The 21,946-nt window shown below is 40.0% G+C and overlaps 1 non-coding gene across 1 annotated transcript; it reads right to left on the reverse strand.

Moving 5' to 3' along the window:
* Nucleotides 1-17,695: 17,695 nt before the first annotated feature.
* Nucleotides 17,696-17,787, reverse strand: Trnai-uau (transfer RNA isoleucine (anticodon UAU)). Its single transcript is given in 2 exon segments — nt 17,696-17,731; nt 17,750-17,787. It is a non-coding gene; the product is annotated as a tRNA-Ile (tRNA).
* Nucleotides 17,788-21,946: the final 4,159 nt, after the last annotated feature.

Consider the following 21,946-nt stretch of genomic DNA (forward strand, 5'->3'; position numbering starts at 1 on the left):
AAATTACGTCTCTCTTTTTTTTATTCTTTGTAAATGTTAGATTCTAACAGCACGATTCATTCCCTCTAGGGACAAATCGCGAAATGGTGATTCCACCCGGTGACCATCGGTTTCCGGCAGAACAGGATGCCATTTTCTCCTAAATAAAAAGATCGCTGAACTGAACAAAAGAGAAAACAAATGTGTTAGTAGTGTCTTATCGGCCACTATTCTACTCGTCGTAAACTGTCACGATACTTAAAAATAATGCAGTGAAAATGCTGATAAATATCCATTCAAATGTAGTCATCAACACTCAAAAAATAACAGAGTGATCATTCAGTCAACAGTGAGAAGTTAAATAGCTACACAAAGCAATGGGGAAGTATAGGAGAATGACAAAGTGTTGTCAATCTACATGACAAACGTCTGCTTACTTAACTTGTGTCAGAATAGTCTTTTGGACTGTATGATTCATAATTTTAGCCATCCTGCGCATGAAATTTCCCAGCGACCTAGGTTTCGTCTACATAAACCTATCTCAATAATACTTCATTCTTCTGAAGCACAGGGTGGATGCTATGGCGATATATTATATGAAATGAATTCCTTGGTCCTCCACAGTTTCTTCACAAATTGGAACTCATTGTTAGGCAGTATGATTTTCAGTTTTTCAAATCTCGTGAAACATTTCTTTTTTCGATTTTTCTATGAACCACTTTATCGTTGTCTGCCTTCGGTCCCACATCTGGGAAAATATGATAAGATTGATAATTAATTTCAGAAAAATATAGTAGCATCCATTCCATATTTACGGTATTGTCCATACTATTCCACTACAACGAAGTGCATTGCGTCATCTGGTTTAGTTATTAAAATAATTGTAGACTGTTCCGGTTGTTGACTATTAGTTTTTGACTTTTGCGACGCTAGTAATGCTCTCGTCCTCCCTAATGCACCGTAATATCAGAATAAATGTTTCATCAGTTTCTTCCATACAGTTCTAGCAACTTACTTGTCTCTAGCTTATATAAAACATGTACATGCGATCATTTACATACTTCTATGATGAAGTGCCATTGGAGAAGTCAATGTTATTTGAACTGTAAGAGACGTATCACTGGGGTTTCAATGAGTTAAGTAGTTATAAAATCAGTGCTCTTCTTGTTGATAATAATTCGCACATTGTTGCTACAGTTGTATGCACGGTATTACAATCCCAAGCAGAAAGACTGACGTGCCTAGAAGGTACTGCCCAGCGACACGACAACCAAGCTCCTCGTCACAGGCGGAGAGAGCGGAAAACTACCCCAATTGTCCTCAGGAATGCACCGTTAAATGGCCTTCGGCCGAGATGACCGCTTTGCTCGCCCATCCGGAGAGAGCAGCGTCGTCTGAACACAGAAGTCTGAAGGGATTGTACATGCCAGCCGACACAGAAATGCTAATTTCCTTCCAAAATATTGCAACATTTTAGACTAATAATGACAATCGTAAAAATGCATAGAACTCATCATAAAATATTAAAGTCCTAATGTCCTGGTGAAACGTGAATGAGAATTCAAAAAATTACACAAATCCTTACGTCGTTCAGTCAGCTGTTCTGTCACTTCCTACGCAGATTTTTCTTGGAAACAGCTTCTTGTGTTTTGCTACTGGTCAGGAAAAGCATCACCACATAAGCAGGCAATACACTGAGTTACCTGATGCAAAACATGTATGCAACAAATGGAGGAAAACATACAAGATAAAATCGCTTTATTCAGTAAAATATACAGTTTTGAGATGGATCGCTTGAAAACTACTTCACCAGTTCTTAGCGCCCAGGGTGTACTCCTCCAACGATGGTGAGCTTCCAGCACAAGGGTGCCAGTTTGTCTTCCCTTATTACGACCAATGCGCCAGGTTTCACATTCTGATTGGGGACCGTCCTCTTGGCCCACTGTTGCAGGTGATGTAGACAGCCAGCTGAAGAGCATCGTCAAAAGATCTGGAGCTGCTGTTTCAGCAGTTCCTCACCTTGAGCGCAAGCTGAGTCTGGTTGCACCTGTATCTCACGGAGGGATGATGACTGGTTCCAGTCAGAAAATGACCTCGGGGGAATACTTTAGTAGGATCGCAAGATACTGGTGTGAGAGGACAAGAATTCAAACTATCCTCAATTTGACAAGTCATTGCTGTCAACTCTCTTAACTTTGGACTTACATTTACCACCATTCGCCGCAAGTGGTACTTATAGGACTTCATTCCTGCTTCCCTCCAAAGTGTGGTGATGCTGACGGAATGAAGTCTCAATCGATGCCTTCTTCGTTCCTAAAGGTTTTATAATGAGTGCTCACAGCAGATTACAACTCGTCCCCCTCGTCGCTGCAGCGTTTTCGACATATATCTCGTAGTAATACAAGTCTTCGGTGAGACAGGAAAGCGTCAGTTTTCACGTTGCCAACTACCAGCAGGATCACTGCTCGTGTTGCCAGGCACGCGGATAGGGTTACATAGTACTTAATTTGGGACGCTGAGAGCCGGTTTACAATAGAAAGTAGGGATGGGAAAAACCGACCGGTTATAACCGATTCTGTTATTTTAGTTCTGAATAACGTGTATTTTTCGGTATTTGTTTGGTCTCTGTTATAACAGGTGTTTTTTTTCTATTTTTAACTGATAACCAGGTAAAAAACCGAAATATCAATTACTCATAGCACCAGTGCTAAAATTTTAGTTTTTTAAATAAACCTCAGGATAACTACTTTTTATTCGTAAAATTTCTATTGTATTGAAAAATTACGTTATTGTAGAAAATGGGAAAAGCGATCAGCGCTATTTTAATAACAATGCTGGCGGAAACTGGGAAGGAAAACGTGGCATAAGAATTGGTACAGCATTACTCACAAAATAATGTTCCTGTTACCATGTGGCGCCGCCTATTGGATGGTAATGAGTGTACATGCAATATCCTAAGCTTGTCCCATCTGGTCTACATGACAGTTTCACACTGTCGTCATCGGACATTAGTTGTATTACAGAACGGCAACATCCCTAATCTGAAAGTATTTTACGAAGTGCAGTACCGATAAAGTACAATACTCCATTTCATTTAAAAGATTAAGAACGGGAGGAGTCACAACAAACTTAGGCATCCTAAAAGGAGAAAACAACAACTCAGTCACAGTTTACAATAAAAACTGTAAGTAACTCATCTGTTGCCTTTATCTACATGTAGTCTTTGAAAAGGTGAGATTAACACGAAAAGCAGAGTTCTTCAGCCTCAAATCTTCACAGCAGTGACTATTCCTAATGCCCAAATAGTGATATGATCCTCGATTAAATCATGATTTTTGTGCAGTTTCAAAAATGTAGAATCAATAGGAGAATATTGTTGACTTTTTTTAGTATTCAGCCATTCAGCCACTTATCACTTTGCGAGAAAAGCAGCGAGCCGAGAACAGAATAAGTATAAGTATTTCGATTATATGTATCTTGAAACTGAGGGAGGCAAAATTTTTCAATATTGGTTCGATTTCTACGTTTATTACACGAAGTGATGGGAATATTTCATAAACCTGTTACTTGGAGCGGTTTTAAGCATAAGTTTAGCCGATCATTGCTATCCCTAACAGGAAGATCTTGTACACTACTGACCATTAAAATTGCTGCAACAAGAAGAAATGCAGATGATATACGGGACAAATATATTATACTAGAACTGACATGTGATTACATTTTCAAGCAATTTGGATGCATAGATCCTGAGAAATCAGTACCCAGAACAACCACTTCTGGCCGTAATAACGGCCTTGATACGCCTGGGCATTGAGCCAAACAGAGCTTCGATGGCGTGTACAGGTACAGCTGCCCATGCAGCTTCAACACGATACCACAGTTCATCAAGAGTAGTGACTGGCGTATTGTGACGAGCCAGTTGCTCTGCCACCATTGACCAGACGTTTTCAGTTGGTGAGAGATCTGAAGAATGTGCTGGCCAGTGCAGCAGTCGAACATTTTCTGTATCCAGAAAGGCCCGTACAGGACCTGCAACATGCGGTCGTGCATTATCCTGCTGAAATGTAGGGTTTCCCTGGGATCGAATGAAGGGTAGAGCCACGGGTCGTAACACATCTGAAATGTAACGTCCACAGTTCAAATTGCCGTCAATGCGAACAAGAGGTGACCGAGACGTGTAACCAATGGCACCCCATACCATCACGCCGGGTGATACGCCAGTATGGCGATGACGAATACACGATTCCAATGTGCGTTCACCGCGAAGTCGCCAAACACGGATGCGACCATCACGATGCTGTAAACAGAACCTGGATTCATCCGAAAAAAATGATGTTTTGCCATTCGTTCACCCAGGTTCGTCGTTGAGTACACCACCCCAGGCGCTCCTGTCTGTTCAAAAAATGTTCAAATGTGTGTGAAATCTTATGGGGCTTCGCTGCTAAGGTCATCAGTCCCTAAGCTTACACACCACTTAACCTAAATTATCCTAAGGACAAACACACACACACACCCATGCCCAAGGGAGGACTCGAACCTCCGCCGGGACCAGCCGCTCCTGTCTCTGATGCAGCGTCAAGGGTAACCGCAGCCATGGTCTCCGAGCTGATAGTCCGTGCTGCTGCAAACGTCGTCGAACTGTTCGTGCAGATGGTTGTTGTCTTGCGAACGTCCCCATCTGTTGACTCAGGGATCGAGACGTGGCTGCACGATCCGTTACAGCCATGCGGATAAGATGCCTGTCATCTCGACTGATAGTGATACGAGGCCGTTGGGTTCCAGCACGGCGTTCCGTATTACCCTCCTGAACCCACCGATTCCATATTCTGCTAACGGTTATTGGATCTCGACCAACGCGAGCAGCAATGTCGCGATACGATAAACCGCAATCGCGATAGGCTACAATCCGACCTATATCAAAGTCGGAAAAGTGATGGTACGCATTTCTCCTCCTTACACGAGGCATCACAACAACGTTTCACCAGGCAACGCCGGTCAACTGCTGTTTGTGTATGAGAAATCGGTTGGAAACTTTCCTCGCGTCAGCACGTTGTAGGTGTCGCCACCGGCACCAACCTTGTGTGAATGCTCCGAAAAGCTAATCATTTGCATATCACAGCATCTTCTTCCTGTCGGTTAAATATCGCTTCTGTAGCACGTCATCTTCGTGGTGTAGCAATTTTGATGGCCAGTAGTGTATTTAATCAGTTCCGCAGTTGAAGGCAAGCCTCATAGCTTGTGCATATGTGCGAGGCAAGTCTCTCATGAGCTGTCGAGCAGGCTTTTAATTTAGACGCTGACATGTAAAACACTGATGCAGAACACGCCAGACGATTTCTCATCCATTTAGTACCCAGTACTGGTTCCTAAAAAATCAGAGCAACAGTTTACACCCGGTGTCGGGAAAGCCGACGTTCACTTTGCAAGGTTTGCCCTGTCAGATGATGGTGAGGTGACTGATGCTTCTCCCTATATAACAGACCAGCATTTTGTGGCCTGCCACCAAAGAGTGGTACTTTCCTGTCATCGAGGATAGGATGCAGTAATTTCAGTTTGCTTGCTATACTTATCGATTAGCTTTTCGTTCCAACGAAGCATGCATGTAGTTCATTCCGAGACAATTCAGCATTTCGCGATGCTGTTAACTTTTGGTCTCCTTGCCGTCTTTCTCTATCACCTTCAGCACATCTACTTTTATAACACGTTCTCTGCTTTTAGTACTTTTACAAAAATATCTTCTGAGTTTCTGGGGCAAAAAATATCTTTTAGCTAACACGTCCTTCGAACATGTGAATGTTATTTGGCATCCAACTTACCAAGCTTCGAAGAACACCAGTAACTGACTGTCACAGTCTCACAAAATTGCAACAGAATCCAGATAGTCCCAAGAACGATTTTCACTTATTCATTCTGATGGTCTATAAAGAAATTATACTCCTTAAAAATCAAAACTATCTATCTCAAGAGCCCTGACTGCGACATCTTCAACATATTAATGCTATACAATGCCTTAGAAACAGAATCCAACAATTCAGAGCGTTCGCTCCACATTTCCCGACATTTAATGAACGATGCACTCAACAATTTATTATCTTCAGCCTACGAAACTCAGCATGAGTTTTTATCCAGATTTTTAGGCCAACTATGCACATTCATCGTCCTATACCTGATAAAACGCCTCATACACGGGAATTGACACACATTCCAGCTAAGCCTTCACTTATTATAGAGGAGGCAGCTGAACTCAGTGATCGAAAACGCTGAAGTTGACTGCAGTTAAATGAGCGGTACAAATTTTTGATCGGTATTCCTGGGAATTATCACTGATAGGCCTGAATAATGAGCGAATAAAGTTTTTTGACAATTGATAAAGTCGTTGTTATGCTCTAATATGTCACTCCTCCTTTTATTAATGAATAAGACTACCACCATTTTTCTCTCTATACACTGGTGTTTTCGAAATGCTAGAGCTACACTTCAAAAATGTAGTTGCTACTGGAACTGAACTTAGATTTTCAAAGCAATATAAATTACTTCTAACTACTTTTCTCCATTTCTTCGCAACGCTAGGGAAGTAGTGTATCACAGAGATACCTTCTTCATAGTAATGTGGTGTTACAGAGTCGTGTTCACTGCTGGTTCCTAGAAGTGAAAGAATTTCGATGTTTCGTAGTACTGCATTTATCTATTAAATTCTAGACTATATATTACTGTTTCATTGTACCACTACAACATCAACTTGAGGGCTTTAGTATCATCAATTCTGAAACTATTCATTTCAAATTATCTGATCTAAGAGTATTAGTGCGATGTGGACAGTTTTTTCCAAGCACTGAAGACATTTGCTTGCACCACAGATCCACACCAACAACCCTCGAGGAAAACTAGCCTGCAACTGATCGGCATTCCATTCGCCCATTCTTGATGCTACCTCCATGACAGCTACAGCAAAACAAACAGACTGAGTGTGAGATCCCGCTAACATTACACGTAAGTAAGGTCTACTTGATTTGGAGCCTGGCATTGTAAACATTTCCTAGTTTCTTACAATCCTCCGTACTTCACCTATGATTAATGAACAGGATACTTCACAGTGATAAGAAATTTTTATTTATATCCAATGAAAATGTTTGCACAGTGTTATGTACAAAAAATTGCAAAATGTTATCAATGATAGCGCTAAAGCCAATTGTGTTATTCGTACAGTTTCTCCTTGTTGACACTTGGGAGTAGACTGTTGCAAACATAACAGTACTGAAGAAACAATTAATAAGACATATCAGAATTTCCCCTGTAAAAAAGGTAGTTTATTTGAGACAAAGGTTTTTGTAAATTTATCTTGCAAAGCAGTGATCACAATCCTATTATGTACGAAGCTAACAAAATTATTGTGGTCTAATCACTGTCCAAATGATTTTCACTAATATCTAGGAGTAAAGTTGTTTTTTCAGAAAACTGAATAGCCATCTAAGAGGGCTTGTCCTGAATCATATTTGTTTGAGAAATTGATAAATGTTGGTAAGAAATGTACGTCAATTTCGTTGAAGAAATATAGACTTTAATAACAAATGAAAACTTGCTATCACCGTTAAATAATTTACATTACATTTATTGTGCCACAAATGCAATTCCTCCATAATGTTACCAACAGCTAATATGGTAACACAGAACCGCAAATCTGCAACACAACAAATAATTTTTTGTGGAAAACATTTGAAATATGTACTAAATTCTGTTTTGTACTTCTGTGGAAAGGTTTACTTTTCAATTATTATTTCTTCAAAGAATGTTTTGTTCTGAATTTCAAGAGTGTATGATGACCAAAATACTTAATAAGTTTTGATAGCATTTTCTCCTACAAAGTTTTACAATTACTAGATAAAACAGGAGACATGTAATGATATAAGGCATGTAAAATTTCCAGTCTGCGGCCATGCCACTATAGAAAATTTGTATTACTTTTCCAGTATGACATTTCAGACAATGTGTTGTCAACATATCAAACTATTCAGACTGCTCATGTCCACATACATGTAGATCCAACCGTTAGATTCCACATTACACTGGTACCCAAGCACTAAATAGATGAATAATGACTTGAAGTCACAACTCAGACATTGCTCACTCCAACTGCCCTCTAGGTAATCCTGGGCTAAGCAATTGTGCTACTTTTTTATTTCCTTTTTTAGTAAATCTTTTATTGATTTGAGTTACAATAAATTACGATTTACAAATGTTGATGAATAGCTTAATCGCTATCAACAAATACTTCAATTTGTTTGTATTAAGAAAGAATTTAATAATAATAATAACAATAACAATGGTAACAAAAAAGGCCAACTATAGAAGTATAAACTCTGCAAGCCATTCATTGCAAACATTTCCTAGCTTTTTAGTATTCTCTGTATTGCATCTCTTATTGATGGACAGGATATTTTGTAATGATATGCGACTTTTATGTTATGTCCAGTTAGAAGCTGAGGAAGAACTTCGTAATCTGTTTTCCAGAGTGAAGACTTTTATTTAAGTTTCGTTCTCTGAATAAAAATAGGCGAAAATAATGTTTATCAATCAACAAAGTTTAAATGAAATCTAACTTACAGTTTGCTTAAAGGATCTGGAGTTGGTGAATAGTTGTGTACGCCTTGTACAGTGCTTCATAGCCTTCCTGGCACCATTACCCCTGAGTGCAGCCAGATGTTAGCTGTTATTTTCCCACATCCCCTCCTCCACCTATCGTCAACAACTTTATCATCGAAATAAACCTTATGATGAAAAAATTTTCTTCAAAGACTTTCTTTTTCAAAAAGATAATAATATTTAGTTTTTTATGTGTTTTATTAAACCACAAACGAATGACCTAATGTTACAATTGGTATGGCTTATTTCTAACAACCTTTTTATAGAATTATGAAGTAGTTCTCAGTCCACAGCTTAAAAATCCTTCTCAGAAAAGCAAGCTAACCACGCACATTTCAGGTAAACACTTGTAACAAAATATGCTTCCTCTGCAACCTTCCTCTCGCTAGCAACGCTAACTCCTCACAGGCACACTGCAGTCCCATTTAAAATCAACCAAATTAAAACGTGTGCGCTATTCTTAGTCCTAGTGTTTCTAAGACACTTGACAGCTGTACTCCTTACTTCTGAACCGCAAAAATTGGAAGGCTTCAGGCTGCCAATGATTAGTATCTATCAGTCATTTCGTAGTTACTGTTGTAATGTCAGTTGGTTCACTCATTGCTGTGAAGTGAATAATGAAGCAATTTCTGGTCCGTTGTGGGGACTACATCAACTCGGAGATGGCATTTTCATGAGATATTTATGCATATTTGATGTATAGGTTTCAATTTTACTGTCATATACACATCGCAAAATGTATGTGTGTAGTGTGTGGACTATGTAACGAACATGTTATTTATACATCATTTTCACAAACTGTAGCCCTACAATACTGAGTTGTGAATTAGTACTCCTATTTGAAAAAAAATATAATTATTGGTAACGTTTGTAAGCAGTGTTACAGCGTTACGAAATAGTGATGACAGTCATGATCTCTCAGAGGTAATTCAGTCTCGTAATCGAAACACGACTGAATTCAATTGTTTTCACCCTTCAGAAAATTACATTTTATCGCCACCCCCTGGGGTAATTACCCCAGGTTAACTACTGATCTAGGATCATTGATTAGTGAGACAGGGAAGTGTAACAAAGAAATAAAACAACGATTCGTTTTCGGCCAAGCCACAGTGGTGAAACTCAATAATATCTGGCAGAACCTGGCAATGTCCTAAAGAAAGTAGATGAACTTGGTGGAAACATAGGTGTTTCCTATTTTCTTGTATGGCTACAAAATCTGAACCGTGAAAACTACAAACAAGTTACGAGTCGAATCCTTCAACATGTGGTGTTGATGGATGATGTTATGTGTACCATGGACAGAAATAAGAACCAATGCTTCCATTAGAAAAGAATTCTGCATTACAAGAAATTTATCTTTTCGTGACAGCCAAAGATACTTCCAGATCCTGGAACACATTTTGAGAAGAGAAGGGGATAACATTATTTGGAAGAGACCATTTTCCAAGGCAAAATTGTAAGTAGAAGACCACGAGGAAGGACAGAAAGTAGACAGTTGGATCAAGAGAAGAAGATTACCGGCCTCTCTCTTCACAGTGTATTAAAAATAGTTGAAGACCGCTCTGGATGCAGATGTATAAGCGAAGATTCAGTTACTTAGGAAATGAATGAAGAAAGGAGGTCTCGACACTCAGCAATGAGTATACCGACTAACGATGATGACGACTGAATCTAATTACGTTAATCGTACAGTGTCGCAGTTTTGTGCTGAAAAGTGGATTGCTGCTGTTATGATGACGACAAACGAATCGTACCCAACGTGAGTGACTGGTGCCCAATGCTAAATAGAAACATACAAATCTCTTCTTTGCATATACATCAGGTTTGTCAGTGAAGTCGACAAGGAGCTGGCTGGATGGTCTGGGTCTACAACGACTAAAATAACTAGAAGTCGTTGGTAAAAAGTAATATATTGTACTTAACTGGTGGTACAGGAGTCTTCATAGTCAGGAGGAATACAATTACAGAGAGCTATAGAGGCATCACATAGGCCATACTTTAACTAAGCGCCTTGTTAGAGGTTGCTTCCTATCAGCTGAAGGCTATACTACCTTCCTGTTTGACGTCCCGAGCAAGAAAGCACGGGGGTGAAAGCTATATGGGCGAAGAGGCAACAAGCCACGTAGTTCCATTCCAGACCACTAGAGGCGCTAGGGGTCAAACGAAGCTGGAATTTACCAATGAGAGCTGTCTAAACTCCAATGGTGGTTGTTTTGAAATATTCTATCGTCTTGCTCTGCACTGAAGTCTGTGGTCCTCGGTTACAGTCGTCTTTGTATTTGTTTCATATTTACATACTACTCAGTTTCATTATAAACAGACTTTGTACTTTAAATTCATAAAGCTCACCATGGAATCGAAGAAATTTCCTGCTGAAAAATGTCCGCAATTAATTGTAAGGTAAGACATTTAATTTTTCATTAAATAATCTCGTAGCTTATAAATAAAATGTATCCTTTTCTATCATGAATTACACAGTGTGGGTTCCGTTTGTTTATTTAAATAACTTTGATATGTCTGTAGTAGTTTTATTTAATGAAGACGTTTATGTTTTCTTCAGAATATTCAACACAAAAGATTGACATTGCAATACTCCTGCAAGTTCCCCGGCTGTTCATTTGACTATTACGTGGGTTCAACGGAGGAAATTTGCAACAAGCATTTCTACAGGTTTCCAAAACAACCTCAAGAGTTGCTTCTAAAGTGGAAGAGTGGTAAACTGTCACCAGATGTGAACTGTGCTTCTTATTTTGTTTGTGAAGATCATTTTTTCGAAGAAGATTTTATGAGTAAAAGTAGGCATAGGCTAAACAGGGGTGTGTTTCCAAAACATGTGACAGGTGTTCCTTGTGAAATTGCCAAAATAGGTAGTGAATCAGGTGACACTGTTGTTAATAGTGAATTGGGCCTACCAAGCACTAGTGGTGCTATTGCAACTGTTCATTTTACAACTGCTAATACCAGAAGTGAAACTGGTGTTAATGAACTACAAAGCCTTAGTTGTGCTGTGGCAAGTAGTTCTCATGTAAGTGTTTGTACCAGAAGCGGATCAGGTGAAACTGGTGTTAATAATGAATTAGACTTATCAAGCACTAGTGGTACCATGGAAAATCTTTATTATACAGGTGCCAATATCAGAGGTGAAACTGGTGTTAGAGAATTACCTAGCACTAGTTGTGCTGAGCAGAGTAATTCATTGATTGATGTACCTCTTAAATTTTTTGTCTCCCCTCAAAATGAATCTGCAGATAGTGAGCCCACATTCTTATCTGAAACATTTTGTAATGACGAAAGTGTGGTTTTAGGTACAGGGATTTCAAAAGCAGATTTAACTCCAACAAAATCAAAAATGTACAAGATTCATAGGAATACTCTAACAAGGCTATCAAAACTGAAAGCAAAGCTACATCATGAAAAATCAGAACTGCAAGCACTTAAAGATTTATATGACAGCAATACTTTCTCTGTGATAGAATCTAATTTAAACTCTGTTCCCAAAGATTTCATAAACAGCCAATTACGAAATGCTCATCAATCAGCAAATGCAAGGCGATGGACAACCGAGGACAAAGTATTTGCTTTATCCTTATACAAATGAAGTCCCCTCCTATACAAATATTTGTCAGTTCATTTTTATCTTCCTTCTGTGAGGTATCTGAAATATCTGTTGTCTTCTATACCTTTTGAACCAGGATTGGATACTTTGTTCATGAATGTAATGAAAGCAGAAGTTGAAGTAATGAACAACAGTGACAAATATTGTGCTTTGTTGTTTGATGAAATGTCTTTAAAAAGAGGGTTGTATTATAATGCAAGCAAACAATAAATTTCAGGGTTTCAGGATTTAGGGCATTTAGGGAGATCAAATGTTCATGCAAATCATGCATTAGTTTTCATGGTTAGAGGCACACATAAAAGTTGGAAGCAGGTTGTTGTTTATTATTTCACTCACAACTCAGTTTCAAGTATTGCTTTAAAAAGTCTTATTACCTATATCATAAGGCAACTGCAAGAACTAGGGCTAAAGGAAGTTTGTACAGTTTGTGACCAGGGTGCAATCAACCAGGGAGCACTGAAGGAACTCTGCTGTGAGAAATCTGCTGAGTCCAGTCCATTTCATTTTGTAGTCAGAGATGAACCTATTGCAGTCATTTATGATGTCCCACATCTATTAAAAAATACTAGAAATGCTCTGCTAGGAAATAAAATACAGTTTGGGTTTTAAAAAGAGGCCACTTTTGAATATATTCACAGGGCTTTTATTCTCGATCAGCAGAAGATGTTTAAGACATTGCCAAAACCACATAGGAATCATTTTGAATTAAAGGATTCTTTTACTAAAATGAAAGTCAAGGTAGCTGTAGCCCAGCTTAGTCATACAGTTGCTGCAGTTACTGAAACTTATGTGGCATTTAATATCTTACCTTCCGAGGCAATATACACTGCAGAATTTGTTGAAAAGATGGATTGTTTATTTGCTTCACTGAACAGTTCATATTGTTATCCACAAGATGGCAAGTCTTATAATTATGCCCTCTCTGCAGAGACCCCACATATTGAAATGCAGTACAGTCTGTTAAAGGAAATGGAAAATTGGAAAGTGTTGGAACTAGGCACAGGGGGAGATAAGACAAATATGTTCAGTTTCATAAGTGGGTGGCAAACTACAATAATATCACTGATGTTCATTTGGAACAGATTTTTTAAAAATTGGCTTTAATTTTTTAAGCATGAGGGCTTTCAATCAAGACCCAGTGGAGAATGTATTTTGTTGTGTGAGGCAGCATGGTGTTGCAAACACCAACCCAACTTGCTTTCAGTTCAAAGCAGCATTAAAAACAGTTATAGTCAATAACATGTCCTTTCCTACAAAGTTACTAGGTGATTGTGAGGATGATAGATGCATGCCATTAAGCAATTTAAGGCAATTTTTGGGAGCTAGTGATGACAACTTTCTTGACTCCACAACAGACCATTCCATTATGGATCAAAGTGCTTTATATTGTGCTCTTGCTGATAATGAAGCTGCTGCTGGTAGTGGTGGGGCTGATGTAAGAAATGACAGACAAGCACTAGCATATGTAGCTGGTTACATTCTACGAACGATGGGTGTAACACCTGAAACCAACTGTAGTGACTGTAAAACAACTCTGCTCTCACCAACACTCACAGAGCGTCATTTATTTACAAGTTTCAAAGAATATGATGCTTTAAACCCAAAATTATTATATGCTAGTGACAACTTAATGTCCTTTGTAGCAAATGTTCATAGTCAGTTGTATGCATTCTTAGATAAATGTGGACACCAGGGGCATTTGGAGAATACATTCTATTCACTGTTTAACTTTCCAGAGGAAATAACATTTTGCAAAGCCCATTTTTCTGAACAGTATATTTTAAGACAATGTGTACCTCTATTGATTTACAAGTATGTGAAAGATTGGAGATAAATCATCAGTAATAAAAGACTTGATATTGTTAAAGACAAATTCAGTAAAGGGTTTAAAGCTTTATAACAGTTAAAAGAAAATTTTTCTTGTGTGCTTCAGAAATAAAAAATAAGTTTTGTTTTCATTTCACTGTTTTTATCCACCTTTCCTGCTTTTGGTACTTGGTATTGATGTTTTTTTTTTTTTTTTTTTTTTTTGTTGAAGCATTTACAGTAGTAAGATGTAGCAACCTTTTTAAGAAATTAATGGTCAGTAGTGCAACTTTGCTGGGCAGTTACCCAGAAATTATAGTCCTGAAACATAGTTGTAACAAATTTTAGAATTCTTCATTAATTAATACTGTGATAAATATTTCTTAATTGAATCGCTTTAACTGCTGCTTATTCTCTTAATAATAGGCTTTTTTTCTCCATTGATCTAGCAGCTTGTATGACGTAAAAATTATGACATTATTCAGGAATATTTGTAGTCCAATTTAGCTGCTACAATGTTATTTTCCTTTTGCTTCAATTATTTACACCACAAGCTTGTTTCGTCTTACTCTCAGTTTCAGGTGTTGCATCTAGTTCTTATGAGCCATAAAACATGCTGGAGCTTTTACATGTTGATAGGTAACAGTATAAGCATGTCAATTTAAAAGTCTATTTTTGACGTTTGCGCCTGACAATCGCTGTTCCCATCAAGTTTCTTGTCTATCAGACACAAACGTCAAAAATAGACTGAAAATATAACTGAATAGGTTTCTCTCTGCTGTATTACAGTGTGCTATAGCTGTCTTTCAATTATTTTATTATGATGGCAGCCAAAATAATTACAGTGCAAGCCCAGAAAAAAATGGCTCTGAGCACTATGGGACTTAACATCTATGGTCATCAGTCCCCTAGAACTTAGAACTACTTAAACCTAACTAACCTAAGGACAGCACACAACACCCAGCCATCACGAGGCAGAGAAAATCCCTGACCCCGCCGGAGCCCAGAAAAATAAGGTAATAGAATGAAAAGAAAAATAAAAACCTACAACGTAAGTAAACTAGGGGGGATGCAACCCGCAATGTTTTCATATTTTAGTTCATCTCCATATCACTGGAGGTGCTGTTGTCGGTCTGTGTTTCGCACTTGTAACACGGGAGTTGCGTTTCTCTTTTTTCTTGTTCTGTGCAAGAAAGGACTAGCGCTCGCTGGAGATGTGTTGTAAGCCGCAGAGCGGCGATAGCGACGGTAGTATCGACTCGCGGGTCCAGCGATACTAGTACGGACCGCGGTCGATAACTGCAACCCCTAACAAGAGTGGTATCGAACGTTGATACCACAATTGCGAACATAGCAGTACTGAAACAACAAACAATTCAGGATTTACTCTGTGTAGGTAAAATGAAGAAGACTAAACTAATGGTTATTAATCATTAACACTTAAAATAGTATATTTGACAGATAAAATTGTGATTTTTGTATGTATTTCTTGCAAAGAAGTTTTCATAGCGCTATTACAAAAGACGCTAACGGAGTTGTTGTCTAGTTACTGTCCAAATGATTTGCACTAATATCTAGCAATAAAATAATATGTTTTGTGTTGTTTGTTTTCAGAAAATTGAATATACACTCCTGGAAATGGAAAAAAGAACACATTGACACCGGTGTGTCAGACCCACCATACTTGCTCCGGACACTGCGAGAGGGCTGTAAAAGCAATGATCACACGCACGGCACAGCGGACACACCAGGAACCGCGGTGTTGGCCGTCGAATGGCGCTAGCTGCGCAGCATTTGTGCACTGCCGCCGTCAGTGTCAGCCAGTTTGCCGTGGCATACGGAGCTCCATCGCAGTCTTTAACACTGGTAGCATGCCGCGACAGCGTGGACGTGAACCGTATGTGCAGTTGACGGACTTTGAGCGAGGGCGTATAGTGGGCATGCGGGAGGCCGGGTGGACGTACCGCCGAATTGCTCAACACGTGGGGCGTGAGGTCTCCACAGTACATCGATGTTGTCGCCAGTGGTCGGCGGAAGGTGCATGTGCCAGTCGACCTGGGACCGGACCGCAGCGATGCACGGATGCACGCCAAGACCGTAGGATCCTACGCAGTGCCGTAGGGGACCGCACCGCCACTTCCCAGCAAATTAGGGACACTGTTGCTCCTGGGGTATCGGCGAGGACCATTCGCAACCGTCTCCATGAAGCTGGGCTACGGTCCCGCACACCGTTAGGCCGTCTTCCGCTCACGCCCCAACATCGTGCAGCCCGCCTCCAGTGGTGTCGCGACAGGCGTGAATGGAGGGACGAATGGAGACGTGTCGTCTTCAGCGATGTGAGTCGCTTCTGCCTTGGTGCCAATGATGGTCGTATGCGTGTTTGGCGCCGTGCAGGTGAGCGCCACAATCAGGACTGCATACGACCGAGGCACACAGTGCCAACACCCGGCATCATGGTGTGGGGAGCGATCTCCTACACTGGCCGTACACCACTGGTGATCGTCGAGGGGACACTGAATAGTGCACGGTACATCCAAACCGTCATCGAACCCATCGTTCTACCATTCCTAGACCGGCAAGGGAACTTGCTGTTCCAACAGGACAATGCACGTCCGCATGTATCCCGTGCCACCCAACGTGCTCTAGAAGGTGTAAGTCAACTACCCTGGCCAGCAAGATCTCCGGATCTGTCCCCCATTGAGCATGTTTGGGACTGGATGAAGCGTCGTCTCACGCGGTCTGCACGTCCAGCACGAACGCTGGTCCAACTGAGGCGCCAGGTGGAAATGGCATGGCAAGCCGTTCCACAGGACTACATCCAGCATCTCTACGATCGTCTCCATGGGAGAACAGCAGCCTGCATTGCTGCGAAAGGTGGATATACACTGTACTAGTGCCTACATTGTGCATGCTCTGTTGCCTGTGTCTATGTGCCTGTGGTTCTGTCAGTGTGATCATGTGATGTATCTGACCTCAGGAATGTGTCAATAAAGTTTCCCCTTCCTGGGACAATGAATTCACGGTGTTCTTATTTCAATTTCCAGGAGTGTATATGTAAAAAGTTTTGTCTTGAATGGTACTTATTTGAAATCAGTATAAATTGATGAAAAATGTACGATAACTTTGTTGTACAAATACAGACTTTAGTAACAAGAGAATAGTTACTGCTAACTAATAAAGAATTTAGATTAAAGCGTTTATTGTGCCACAAAGATACTTTGTCAAGAAATATTCGACAACATTGTAATGACATGTAATGACATAAAATTACAAATTTGCAATAAAGCAAAATTTAACTCGAACATTTGAAATGTGTGCTAAATTTAGTTTCCTACTTTTGTGGATTAATTTTCTTTTAAACTGCATATTTTTTCACTTAATTTTTTGTTCCATGTTTCAAATGTATGTGACAACTAATAAAATTTATCGAATTACAAGATGTGACGATATAAGACGTGTAAAATCTTCACTTTATGATGATGTCACTGTAGAAAATTTGTATTATAATTTTTTCACTATGACAGTTCAGCAGATTTGTTGTCCATACCTACGCGTCGTTGTTTCCACCTTGCTCATTTCCACACATATCGCGACGCGGCTGTCATATTCCGTATCAACCAAGAACCCGTAGCAGTACAGAGAAGAATAAAACGATGCTCCAGGTGAGGCTCGAACTCACAACCCCGGCATTGCTCACGGCTACTGCCTTATAAGTACCGTGCGCTAACCGATTGCGCCACTGGAGCTACGCGCTGACATCGCGCCCTGAGTGATATACTATCTCTCTGGCGTTCCCAGGATTCCGTCGGCTGTCACTTGCCTTTCAGGCTCATGTAAACATGAAAACAAACTGTGCAGAGCAGCTACGATCACTAAAAAAACGTGTTCTTCTGTAGCACTACTTCTGGAACGATACATTATTTGACTGATGCTACGCTGTTGTCTACTGAAGTAAACTGCAACTCACGAGTGTTCCACACATACAGATCTCGCCGTGTTATGCCAGATAACAAGTGAGATGTAATGTTTAGAGGACACTACAGCCTCTCGACTTACATCAACGCGCCATCCTTCAAACGGTCAGCTCTGAAAAATGGCTCTGAGCACTATGGGACTCAACATCTTAGGTCATAAGTCCCCTAGAACTTAGAACTACTTAAACCTAACTAACCTAAGGACATCACACACACCCATGCCCGAGGCGGGATTCGAACCCGCGACCGTAGCAGTCCCGCGGCTCCGGACTGCAGCGCCAGAACCGCTAGACCACCGCGGCCGGCTGGTCAGCTCTGAAGTTCACACCCTTGTGACCATGATTGTTTCCTTAGTGGTGATATATTTTTGTTGTATAGCTAACATGAAAATTCGACATGTGATCATTTCATATGTTACGTTTGCGGTACCTCTGACAGTAGGGCCTACACTATTCACAGATTTCTTGATGCACAGTGTGGTCGAAATATTCCAGATCTGGATAATGTTTAGAAGTGTTATACGATACAAGTTGTACTAGTCAATAAAAAAGAGAACTTCTCTTGTAAGTACGTAGATATTAGAAGTAGGCACTGTTGACATTGTTGCAGCGCTGTGACCGATGTGAACTGTGAGACACGAATGGAAGTTCTCTCTGAAGGTTGGCAGCAGCATCGTTTCCATTGTTATGCTGTAGACCTTCCAGTGAGTGAGAATTATGTAGTTAAACTTGAACCTTGAAATCACTCCACAGGTTAAAATCGTAGGAAGGACGACGCGGCTTGCTGATTATCCGCTGCTCACCCAACATGAACTAGTACCTAGTTTGCCTGTGTGATAGGTGCTATATCGGTAGAATCGCCTATTTTCTATTATTTGCTCCAGAAGTGACTTCAAAGATACATGACATAATGAAATGATGAAAGCACTTTTCGAGCGAGTATTACTGTATCTAATATGGAGACGTAAATGGAATTACCTCAATTTTAGACTTTCTATTTGTGCAACAGTACTAAAAAAGAAAGAGTTAAAAATGAAATTTGTTTTTATTTTTTATGGCTTTCAGTGGCGTTACCATCAGCCCCCTTCGTAAAAGCTTGCAGTTTCAAGCTTTTATTTTTCGTTGTTGTAGACGAGTGGTGAAATGAAATTGTGCTCTTTTTTAACCAGCATAGTGCAGATCCATGGAAAAACATTGTAACCACGTGTGCAGGCTCTAAATACGAACGAGATATTCTTCTTTCTTATTGAACAACATCATGTTCAAAGTCTTGGTTACATTTTATATGTTTATTTCATTTATCAGAGATGTTTCATACTTAACATTCATATCAAAGTCTCATATATACAAATTATAATGAGTGTAAAATGTGAAACACGTGTGATACCGCTACGTGAAATACTTGTATACATTGCCTGAAGGGTGCTAAAGATTACGCTGTTTAATAAGTTCGTGATTGCTGCAAGGCAGAGATCGTACAAGATAACTTGTCTTCATTACTTTGCGTCAACTAAGCAGGTTAACTGTGACTACTCGTTTACAGACTTTATTTTGCGTCTATCCTACCGATAACTTATTGAATAACTTTCGAGTAATGCTCGTCACTGCGGTTAAATACAGCACACAGACATCATACACCACTCAACCTCATCGCAGCGCCACACAAAAAGGAATTCCATCATTTGAAAAGCGTTCTATACTACTTCCTCGCTACACATAGTACGTAGTGTAAGTGGTGATCGAAAGCGGCAGTGACATGAATCTGATTCGATACGTCTACGTGGAAGATTCTGGTCTGAGTGCTAGAAATTAGGGACATAAATAAAATACATACCAAATTTCTGGTAACATGTTCAACAGCAACAGTAGAACATAAGTGTCTTATGAACTCATCAGACACAGATAAAAACTGTCATTGCCTTCCGCGGACGTAAACCAAGGGTGACAAAATTAATGCCTGTCTGACCGCTCAGACGGGCAAAACTCTATTGGAGACTCTAGAATGATGAAACACTATCACATGTGCTATCTATAAGAGGCATCGCCGAGTGGCAGTCCAGTAGCCAGGTATACAACCTGGTGGTCACTATATGGGCGTTGCTGCAGTGCTGCAGCGCCTCCATCTTGAAAGTGTACTCCGAAGCGAAACTGAACAGCTGCCGATGTCGTTTGAAAGTTGTGATCAACTCTTCTATATAGACTTGGAATTTAATCCGCACGGGGTGTTTATGCACCCATGACAGGTGTTGCAGTAAACTTAAGTCAGAGAAAGCAATAATAATTGATCTAGACACCTATTTAATCTAGATCCGTACATGACATGATTCACTAGCTGTTATTCTAGGGATATAAAGTACATTATGACATGAAATTCCACCGTCTCTTTTCCTTTCATTCCCTACTCGTCACGGAACAACAAAGACATAACATAGATACGTGTAAGCATCAGTTTCTAATCAACACCTCCATATTAGACATAAAACATTAGGATGGCAATGCCGTTTGTGCGTTTACAAGTATCGGCTTCCTCATATTATGAAGTCGTTAAATCTTGCTACCTCGTAGGGACATTCTCCAGGTAGACAGTGTTTCCTGTTACTAATTAACAGCAGTGGTGTCGAATGCCTTAATAATTTTATTTATTTCATTTTTTTTTCATCTTGTCAGTTGATTAAATCACAAATTGTACAGCAAAATTTTTTACAATAACATGATGAACCATGAAAGCTGCATTAAAGGCATTTACTGTAGTTCTAAAATGCTATTTTCCCCCTGGAACGGGCTGCACCAGAGATCCAGCCTAGGGGCCTATACATTCTAAATACAGCGCTGGATACGAAGATAGCTTTTAAAACATCTTGACGCTATTGATGCTCATAGGAGCCACTTGGAATAGCCATCCTTTAAGTTGACAGAACTAACGCGATGAAATACACTTTCAATGATCCCAGTATGTGCTGCAGTGAGCTGTTTTCCTTTCAACATTTTCCTCCGAAATCTGCTTCCTGGCACTTCTCGTTCTCGTTAATACGTGTCATCCGCTTGATCAGGTCGAAACGGAATACAAATTCTCTAATCTTCCAGAATTACGCTTCTGGATAAGAAATTGTGTCTTGTGGAGAGCATAAGTTATTTTATGCTTTTCGTAAAATATTATACGCAACAATAAAATAAATTCCGGGAATGTGACCGGCGATATGCGAGTTCAGGAACTGACTTCAGCGTATCAGTCTCACGCCTACGTCAGATTAAGTGTGGCCTCGACCCGGCCCGATGTGGGTCAGTGGACTGCACCTTATCGGACAACATTTATCTCCAGCTCGCGACCACTGTAGATAATCAGATGGGCTGCAGTACGGTCGTTGGCCTGTCTGTTTATTTCTAGCGTAGGTGGAGGGTAATTACTCAGCGTGAAAATGTCATTGAACCCTTTAGCGCTGCTTCAATGTCAAGCTACTTCAGATGCTATAAGCCGTGTATGTGCATCTTTCTTCTTTTACATTTTTTTGTGACCATATAGCGTAAGGGAAAGCATAACGATGTTAATTAATGAATACTGAAAAACTGTGAGAATTGCCCTCCTCTGATACAGGTTTAGATAAATAATGCAATATCATATTCAATAAAGTAGGCAAATACAATGCTGTAGGAACACATACTAAGTGTTAATCTTCGTGAAGATAGGGAGGACGTAAAAATCAAATTCTGAGAAAAGTAATTTTAATGACAATTCAATCCGTACTTACATGATTATTTGAGTACATTTTTCGCACCAAGGCAACAAAAATATACACAGGCCATTATATATTCTGCTCTTATACATCACGTTCACGCCGGCCGGGGTGGCCGAGCGGTTCTAGGCGCTTCAGTCTAGGACCGGGCGACCGCTACGGTCGCACGTTCGAATCCTGCCTCGGGCATGTATGTGTGTG

Source organism: Schistocerca nitens, chromosome 2 (genome assembly GCF_023898315.1).
Source record: "Schistocerca nitens isolate TAMUIC-IGC-003100 chromosome 2, iqSchNite1.1, whole genome shotgun sequence".
Lineage (NCBI taxonomy): Eukaryota > Metazoa > Arthropoda > Insecta > Orthoptera > Acrididae > Schistocerca > Schistocerca nitens.